Source organism: Silene latifolia, chromosome X (genome assembly GCF_048544455.1).
Source record: "Silene latifolia isolate original U9 population chromosome X, ASM4854445v1, whole genome shotgun sequence".
Lineage (NCBI taxonomy): Eukaryota > Viridiplantae > Streptophyta > Magnoliopsida > Caryophyllales > Caryophyllaceae > Silene > Silene latifolia.
The window spans coordinates 14,165,128-14,174,539 of NC_133537.1; the positions used below are offsets into that span (position 1 = coordinate 14,165,128).

Here is a 9,412-nt window from a genome sequence, read left to right on the forward strand (position 1 = left end):
AACCTGATAAGTGCATATTTTATACATTTTAACCTCTTATATTAGTTTGATTTTACATATCATTTTAGCACTTATAAAAGTGTTTTTAAGCTAATATTGTGTTTCTAGTGCATTTGCGTGTTCAAGTGTGTTTTGTAGGAAAATGAGCTAAATGAGCTAAAGTACTATAAAATGTGCTAACACTAGAAACAAGGCTAAGTATGAGAGCAAGATTGGACTAAGTGTTGGAAGTGCATAGATTTTGCATGAATAAAGTGTTGGATCAAAATGAAAATACAAGCAAAAGTCATTGTGCAAGTCAAAGCCCAAGAATTCAAGTCCAAAATGTGGTGGAAAATTTGGATGCTAAAGAAGAGCTTAGGATGCCAAAATACTTAAGATGCCCTCCTTAATGCTCTTAATCGCACTCATAAACAAGGCATTAAAGCACCAACTTTGGATACCGTGAGCATTAAACCAAGAATTGAAGAAAAAATTAAGAGCGTGCTTAGGATACCATTTTGGATTCCCTCTACAAATTTTGCTCTCTTATTTTCTATATAAGGGGTGCTAATCACACCACGATACACAACTCTCACACATATTTTTCCATCTAAATTCTCTCTAAATTTTAGTAGTTAGTTTAGGTTAGCTTAGTTTAGTTTAGTTTGTTTACATTTTCTTTTAGCAATTACATTACAATTCCATTTCAAGTTTAATTCCAAGTTACATTTCAAGTTTGTTCTAGTTTCATTGTTCTTCTATTTTCATTTCTATTTCCATTCAAGGTAATTCTTATTCTATTTTTATTATGTTATTTATCATTTTATTTGTCATTATTTTAGTTCACATTTACATTATGTTAAAATAGTTTCTTTTGTCTAGGGAATGAAGGGAACCATGCATAAAAAGTATTTGTAAAATGTTAAATTAGGTTGATATAATATTGTCTAATTGTTTCTATCACATGTTTGCACCTTAACGTTTAATCTTTGTTTAAAGGCCTTATTCATCGATTAAGTTTGTTCATTCGTTCTAAAGTCGAGATGCACGGAATTGAATTAGACTAAGCACGGGTAGTAGGACGACCTAGTCATGGACGAGAGTTTCTCTAGGACCCGGTCTATGGTTGACACTAATGCCGTAAGGTGGGTGTCTCTAAGCCTAAACAATTAACGTTTCATCAACTCCTATGTTTAATTTAAGCATTTACATAATTTGCATGTGTGACCCGACTTCCCTAGACTCCTTTTATCATATAGTTTATTATTTTCTAATCAACAAACAAATCAATCAAACGTAACCGACCTCGATAGAATTCAACCCATAACAACTAATTAACAACTCCCGTCTCTCTGTGGTTCGACCCCTACGTACTACATTCATTTGTTTTGCTAGGGTATAAATATTATTTTTGCATAGGTGCGCGATAGCCTATCACAACCATAAATTCCCATATTTTAATTTAATTTTTTATTTATTTTGTGGTATTATTAAATTATATAATTGATTGCCGAGGACCTCAAGAGATGAATTAAATAGGACAAAATGTTAGTGAAAATTATGGGTGTTGAGTAATATAAGGATTTTTTAATACAACTATTAACATATTATATTACAAAAATTAATTAAATAGGAAAAACTTTTAATTAATTTGGTGTGTGTTAAGTATTATGAAGAGTTTTAATCAATTTATTACCATGTTTAATTAAAAAAAAAATTAAATAGGAAAATGTTAATAATGGTGGGTGTTTAGTAATATGAAGAGGTTTAATTAATTTATTATCAGGTTTTATTACAAAAATTTTAAAAACAATGAATTAAATAGTAAAATGTTAATAATGGTGAATATTTAGTAATATGAAGAGGTTTAATTAATTTTTTAACATATTTGATTACAAAAAATTTAAATTTAAATTATAAATTATGAAATTTATTAACATGTTTTATTACAAAAATTTCAATTAAAATGTCAATATTAATTATAGATTATGAAATTTGATGTAAATTTGTAAGGGTTATATATATTTTGGAAGACAATATATTTAATATACAAAATTAATTTAAGAATAATAATAATATCCTTTAATATTATAGATATAAGTGAATTAAATTAATTTATAGATAAATGATTTAAATTAATGTCATGTAATAATAAATTGATAATCCATGTCACATTAATTCGCCATGTCACATTAAAAATATGCAACATCACATTTAAACATGCCACGTCACATTAAATTTTAATCTAGGTGACTTTTTGGATCCTACGTGGCTTTGTCTAGGGGGCGTTTATTTGTCATTTTGGGGTAGCCTTTTAATTATATTTTATAGATGAGATTATATCTTTCTTCTTTTTTTGTTGGGCTCGCCTCGGTGTAAATTCTATTAAGTAACAAGTAACACGTCCTCCTATCAGACACGACATAACAAAATGTAAGTAATAACAATCCAAATTTCAGCTAAGAAGCCCGTTATTCTCTCTTAAGAATTAAAATGTATTCCCTCCGACCCGGTCATTTGTTTTCATTTGATTTTGGCAAAAAGACCAAAGAAATAGGAGAGAGTCAATTACTAAATGACATGTGGATGAAATTGAGTGTGAATGACCAAATTGTACATCAAATGCAATTCTAAAATAGAAAGGACAACAATGAACTGAGACACCAAAAAATGGAAAATGACAACAAATGACCGGGACAGAGGGAGTACGTATACATTTCAATATGAGACATAAAATAGATAAAGTTTTATCCCACTTTGATAAACGAGACAAACTCATTGTTCCTAAATATTACCGACTACACTTTTAAACCATCTATGCCAGCTGGGAGAACTCCTTCGCAACTGCTTTTGGATGGGTTGCCTACAATCCTATGGGAGAGGTTTGGTTTGAGGGAGCCACTAAGAATCGCGCAGAGTCACCACTTCAAGCGGAGGCTATTGGGATTAAAGTGGCTTTGGATTAGGCTTGCAGTCGGGGCATCCTCCATTTGAAAATTTCATCTGATTGTCTTCAGCTGCTGACTCAATGGGCAGAAAAGGATTGCGAGCATCATCAAGTTAGAGGCATCCTTGAAGATATTAATAACCTAACATCTTCTTTTCATTGTCTATGTTTTAGTTATGTGCGTAAGAACCTTAATGGAAGAGCTCATTGATACGAGTGACTATGGTGACGATGCTCGTAGCTTGTTAAGCGACTTCGTATTTGCAGTGGGTGCGGGTATTTCGTTGGGGTTAGTGGCGCGCTTCGTTTGCTTAATATCTTGCAGTGGACCGTCAACATAGGATAAGTGACAAGTTTACAATTTGTCATCTATTACTTATTATCTTAGCTAATAAAGGGGAGTCTTAATTTATCTCTTTAGTTTCTTTGTTTTAATGTTGCAATAAGAGGTCTTAATTTAGCTTTGGTAATAGTTTTAATTAGCTAGTTATTGTGCAACTTTTCACTGCCTTGTGTTGGCTGATCAGTTCGCCCTTGTTGGCTATTTATAGCCTTGGAGTTTTTGTAAATCATTTTTCAGCAATTATAATCAAAAATCACAACTTTGCTTGCTTAGCAATTTCAGTTTATATTCAAGTGCGTCTTTGAATATTAACTTGTTCGATCTCAATAGGTCTTGAGTTCGTTCACTATTGATGAATTATAAGTTTAATTCGTCAAATATCGCTTCCGCATTTTAATTCGTATCACTCATGGCCTAGCTAGACGGGCTTTGAGATCGCTCTAGGAATCTTTCTTTTCGGATGCCCCAAAAAAAAAAAACTTTTAAACCAACTGCCCATTTAACTCGTTTAAAATTTTAAACACACTCCGACCCGTCTTAAACAAGAATCGATGCTAAACATGGCAAACGGCCCAATCATACGAAACGTACTGACTGGGCTTAGACAATCACCTATACAAGTCCAACCAACAGAAAAGATCAAAAGAGTAGTGTAAATTCCATAGCCGATAAACTCACAAAGTCACAAGAGACTGGAAATCAGATCAGATTCAACAAAAAAGAGAGAAAAGATAGACAAAAATGGGGTGGAGAAAATTCGATCCATGGCCAATATTCTTCAAGAGGGAGTGGAACCGTAACTGGCCTTTCCTCGTTGGTTTCGCCATCACCGGCACCATCATCACCAAGATGTCTCTTGGTTTAACTGGTATTATTCATTTTTTCATTTTTTTGTTATATTGATTGATTTCAATTAATCGTATGATTATGGATGTAATTATAAATTAATAATGCATTTGTGTATGTTGATTAACAGAGGAGGATGAGAAGAATTCTCCATTTGCTCAGAGGCACAAAAAGTATGTTTTCAAGTCAAACCCTAGATTTTTTGTTGTTGTTGTTTGATGGTTCGTGATGAATGAATTAAGTATCTGGATTGTTGTTTACCTGGATTGATTCGAGTTTCCGTGTGATTGGATTTCGATATTAGGTTCTATTTAACTGTATATTGATTCTCATTCTTTGTATTTGCAACATTTTCGACACATATTTTGGAAAATGGTGCTAATCCGAAGAACGATACCGAGGCGTCTTGGTTGGACTAGATCCTTATGGGCGATGTCATATGTTTGTTTGATTTGACTTAACAAATACTCCCTCCGTTTCGGTCATTTGTTGTCCTTTGGTTTTGGCACAAAGACCAAGGAAAGGGTAGAGGGCCAATTACTAAATGACAAGTGGAATAAATTGAGTGGGAATGATCAAATTACTCATCAAATCCATTCTTAAAATAGAAAGGACAACAAATGACTGAGACACCACAAAATGGAAAAGGACAACAAATGACCGGGACAGAGTGAGTACGTAATACATAGCTTTTCTAAACTTGGGATCGCATTATTTATCTCATTAAGCAGTAAACAAGCTAGATTACCAGTTTAGGATTTAAGTTGCTTGCAAGTATAGGGACTAAAAATGTGGAACATCTGTAGCTCCTGTCAATCGTATTCTTTTGCAACGTTGGAGAATTGTAGTATAGAGAACAGAGAATTATGCGGGAACTAGATTAAGGATGACGGGAAAATTAACCCAGCTGTTTTGATGTTTCTCTGAGCATCCATGCAGCCTGCCCATTTTCTTCTTGTTTGTCTGTTTATTTGAAAGTTTTAATCGATTGGGTGAAAGCTTGCACTTCATTTGGTTGTCCGACTCCTTTGCATTTTCATTTCTCTCTTGAGCATTTGTTGGTTGCATCATCACGATGCTTGATTTTTTTTTTTTTTTTTTTTTTTTTTTTTTTTTGATTAGGTAAGAAAACTAGGTTGATCCTCTAGGGTAGGACCAACCTATCTCATCCTTTCGAATGAGGGAGGTAAGTTGAAGCCACCGGCTATCAAACCACCTCGAAAGAGTTGGACATGAATGTCCAACTGAAGCCATGAAGTCAGCAACCTTGTTGGCTTCACGAAAGCAATGTTTAATTATCACTTCATCGAAAAAATGAAGGTCTAATTTCACATCCTTGATAATACTAGAAATTTCCCACGGAATTTGCCAAGTACCTCGAATCGAGTTAATAACACATAAGTTATCACCCTCCACAATTAACTTTGAGATTCCTAAGTATTTAGCTGCTAAAATACCTTCTTTTAAAGCAAGTGCTTCCGCAACAAGGATACTATTGGATCCGCAATTTTTTGCTCCCAACAAAACGACTTTACCATTGTGATCTCTTATAGAATATCCTAAAGCAGCTTTATTACCTTCTATTCTCGATCCGTCAAAATTTAGCTTTAAGAAACCGTTTGTAGGTTTTTCCCACCAAATCTCTTCCTTACTAGAATTGTTTCTAGCGGATTCTTCTACCTCGGGATTGTTGAGATCCTTAAATCTATTCACATTCCATGTCTTAATACTATTATTACATAAAGTAATAAGTTTGCTGATACTTAAATTAACATTATTAAAGATAATATCATTTCTATGGAACCATGCATTCCACCAAATAAAAATAATCTTTATAAAGTCATCTTTTGGAATTAAATCCTTGAGATAATTAAGTTTCGTTAGAAAACTTTGACTTGTAATAGTATCATAATTTGACAAAAACTCGTTGAAACTAATAATGTTCAGGTCTTGGATGACGGATTCAATCAAGGGACATTCGTAAAAGAAATGATCTTTGTTTTCAAAAGGATTGTTGCACAGAACACAATGAGGTGGGACATCAATATGACTCTTGAGAAGTCTACTTTTCGTTGGAAGGCCGTCAACACAGGCTTTCCAAAGAAAAAATTTCAATTTAGGAGGAATATTCAATTTCCAAATCCACTGAAATTCACATTTGACAAAAGTTTGATCAAACAAACCTTGCGCTAACCAAGTTGCTGTTTTGGTAGAGAAAATTCCATCTACGGACAACCCCCAAATAAGGGTATCTGGAATATCATTATGTGGCACTGGAATGTTAGTAATCTGATTAACAATATCGTTATTCACTAAACTAGATAATTTACAAACATCCCATTGCTTGTCTGAGGTTATGAAATCTTTAACCAAAAGATTAAGATCGCGGTTACTATCATCATCAACCATACTGCTAATAAGTGGGTGTGAAAAAACCCAATTATCAGACCAAAACTTAATGTTGCTACCATTACCTACCTGCCATCTCAGTCCTTTTCTAAAAAGAGTCCGAATACTCATCAGTTTACGCCATTGCCAAGAAGAGGCTGAATTAGGCTTATGATCAAAGAGTGAACAATTTCTCAAGTATTTTTTAGATACCACTTTGACCCAAATACTTTCCTTATCCATAAGAATTTTCCATAAAAGTTTCATTTGAAGAGCTTTATTAGCTGCTTCAGAAGATTTAATTCCTAAACCACCAACCGACTTTGGTAAATCATCACGATGCTTGATGTTGGCTGATACTGATACTGATAATCTGTTTAAGCCGTGTCATTGAGTTTGGCGCATTGTAAGTTTTGAATAAAAAGTTCTTAATGCTGTTCTTAAACTTGGAAGATACCTCATCGCACATGTTACATCTCACAAAATCCTTTATGATTCCAGAAGTACAACGGGAGTTGGAATATAGATGAAAACTATCAGAGATACTAAACTCACATTGGTTTGTTGCACCACATCAGTTTTGCTACTGATCTAGGAAATATTTTCTAGCATTGTCCGTTTTTTTCTTCTGCTTGTCTCCACTAATATAAGTTCAAATGTTCAATATCCAGTTGCATAGTAAGCTCTTGCTGTCCCACTCCCAATTCTTGACCTTGCATCTTACATGCCTTCAGGACCTGAAGGCATATATTTGAAATCATGTCTTCTTTCATCTTTCTCGTAATTCTTTCTTATTTTAGTTCTACTGGGATTATTCATAAACATTGTTTTGATTGTTTTTTTTTCAGGCATTAAAGGAGGTACTGGTGTGTTTTGTAGTTCGCTAGAAGTCCTTACTTTTGGCTGATGAATAACAAAATTGATGAAGCTTAAGACTATCTTCAGAAACTAAGATGAGCGTTTGTTTTGTTTTTTATTGCTCTTCAAACTCTTGATTTGTCAAATAGGCTGCTCTTATTCAAAGAATTACATCAAAGATACTTTTGAGTGTCATAGTATGTGTACTTTTGTTGATTTACGCTTTCAATTGAGTGACTTCTTACTTGTGCACGTCTGTGGTGTATGACTATAAATGCTATCTTTGAGGTCATATTTCATGCTGTCTTTTTGCCTGGGGTTGGATCTGCGGATAGTGGTCCAGACATAAGCCTAGATGGTTTGCTATTATTTTTGTTAGTGCGTGGGCTTTGCTTATTGAAACTAGAGACTGAACCATAGATTCTAAAGGGACTAAAGAGGTATATAGTTGTAGTATTCTTGATTTCTCTCCATCTCATTTATATTCTTTTCGTTTGAGTATCTGACTAAGACCTTGTTTGGGTGAGGTGATTGGAGGAAGTGGGATAATAAAGGATACAATTTCCTTTGTTTGGTTAGCATAGAACACTGGAGGGAAATAGCTGGGGAGATGGTCCTCTAAATCAAATCAAAATCTTTCCAACGTTGGAAAAATTTGATGGGCTAACTCCCTGATGGCTGACACTACCCCCTCCCTCCTAACTTTGTATCCACACAAAGTGCAAATGTATGAGGACGATAGAAAGGAGATGTAATACTAGTATCCTTTTACTTTAGGCAACATGTTATATTTGGCGAGGGGACTATTATTTGGAGACAATGCAAACAGAAGTGATATTGGAATGGACGGAGTGCTAATACTTTTTAAGGAGGTTTTGTTTTCTTGCCATCCCACTTGCATGAGAGCGTTTAAAGAACTCAGTTTCAGTATGGGGCGAGATTGCGTATACATCACAACTCCTTTTCAGTGTTGCATTAGGTGGGAGATGATTGGTTGGATTGGGTTAATAATTGTCCAATATTGTCATCTGTACGCACTTGACTAAGTATTCACCGGAGTCCTACTTGCACCCTATCTTCGCTTGTTGCCTTTACTGTGTAATTTTTTTGAGCTTGGGTGCATATGTTTTCAATCACATAATTCCCCACGTGTAGTATCCTCTTCAATAAGACCGTTTCTTAGGACAGAGTCAAGTGCGTGCACCATGCATGCATGCGTAGTGAATGTGCCTGGCAATGTGTAGTAAATATGTTCTAGGTAGGGAGAATGATGTTGTTGGTAAAAGCAAGGAGAAATATGTTTGGCTGGTGAACCTATTCCTTTGCTACTTATAGACGGGTCATGGGTGTCTATATCCACTTTATCCATTTGTCGATTGATACAATATATTGTTATTTAAATTAGTTATTTCAAGTAGAAATGTAGAAGTAAAATTATTTTCAGTATTTGTATTTGTATTTTTGACATCAATGAAAGATTATATTAGTATTAATCAGCCGGTTACAAGGCTAGTAGACCAAACATGGGTAGGTAGCTAACAAGCGTCTAAGCTTGTGGTAATATATGGTACTATAAATTAACTGGCGGTGATGATGCCGTTTGAAGCAGAGATGTCAACCTCCTATGCTTGGTAATGAAGAGAGCCGTCATAATATGATTCGGTGCCCTGATTCCACAGTACTCTGTAGTTAAAACATAATGGATGCGAAGGCTTGGAGAGAAGTCTCAACCTAGGTACGGGTCCAGACCGAGGGAAATGAGGCGTAATACGCCAATACTAATGTTCTTTGACGTTATCTAGACTGGAATTTTAGAGAGTGACTTAACAGTGAAATTTACTTGGACTATTTTTGAATTGACAATGATAAATCACATTTGTCGAACAACTTAAAGCTAAGTTGCAATAATAAAGGTGTTAATTGGAATTGAGTGAAGTTTGGGTGGGGCAACTCAATTCTTGTACTTCTATGATGCGCTTTACTGAGTCGGGTCAATTCATTCTGAGTCTCTTTCAGGCAAGTTTTTATTGAAATCGACGGTTACAAAT

The 9,412-nt window shown here is 34.5% G+C and overlaps 1 long non-coding RNA gene across 1 annotated transcript; it reads left to right on the forward strand.

Annotated features, from left to right (window-relative positions):
* The first annotated feature begins 3,441 nt into the window (after positions 1-3,441).
* LOC141622967 (uncharacterized) lies at positions 3,442-7,616 on the forward strand. The gene is made up of 3 exons (XR_012533152.1): positions 3,442-4,140; positions 4,249-4,291; positions 7,355-7,616. It is a non-coding gene; the product is annotated as an uncharacterized LOC141622967 (long non-coding RNA).
* Positions 7,617-9,412: the final 1,796 nt, after the last annotated feature.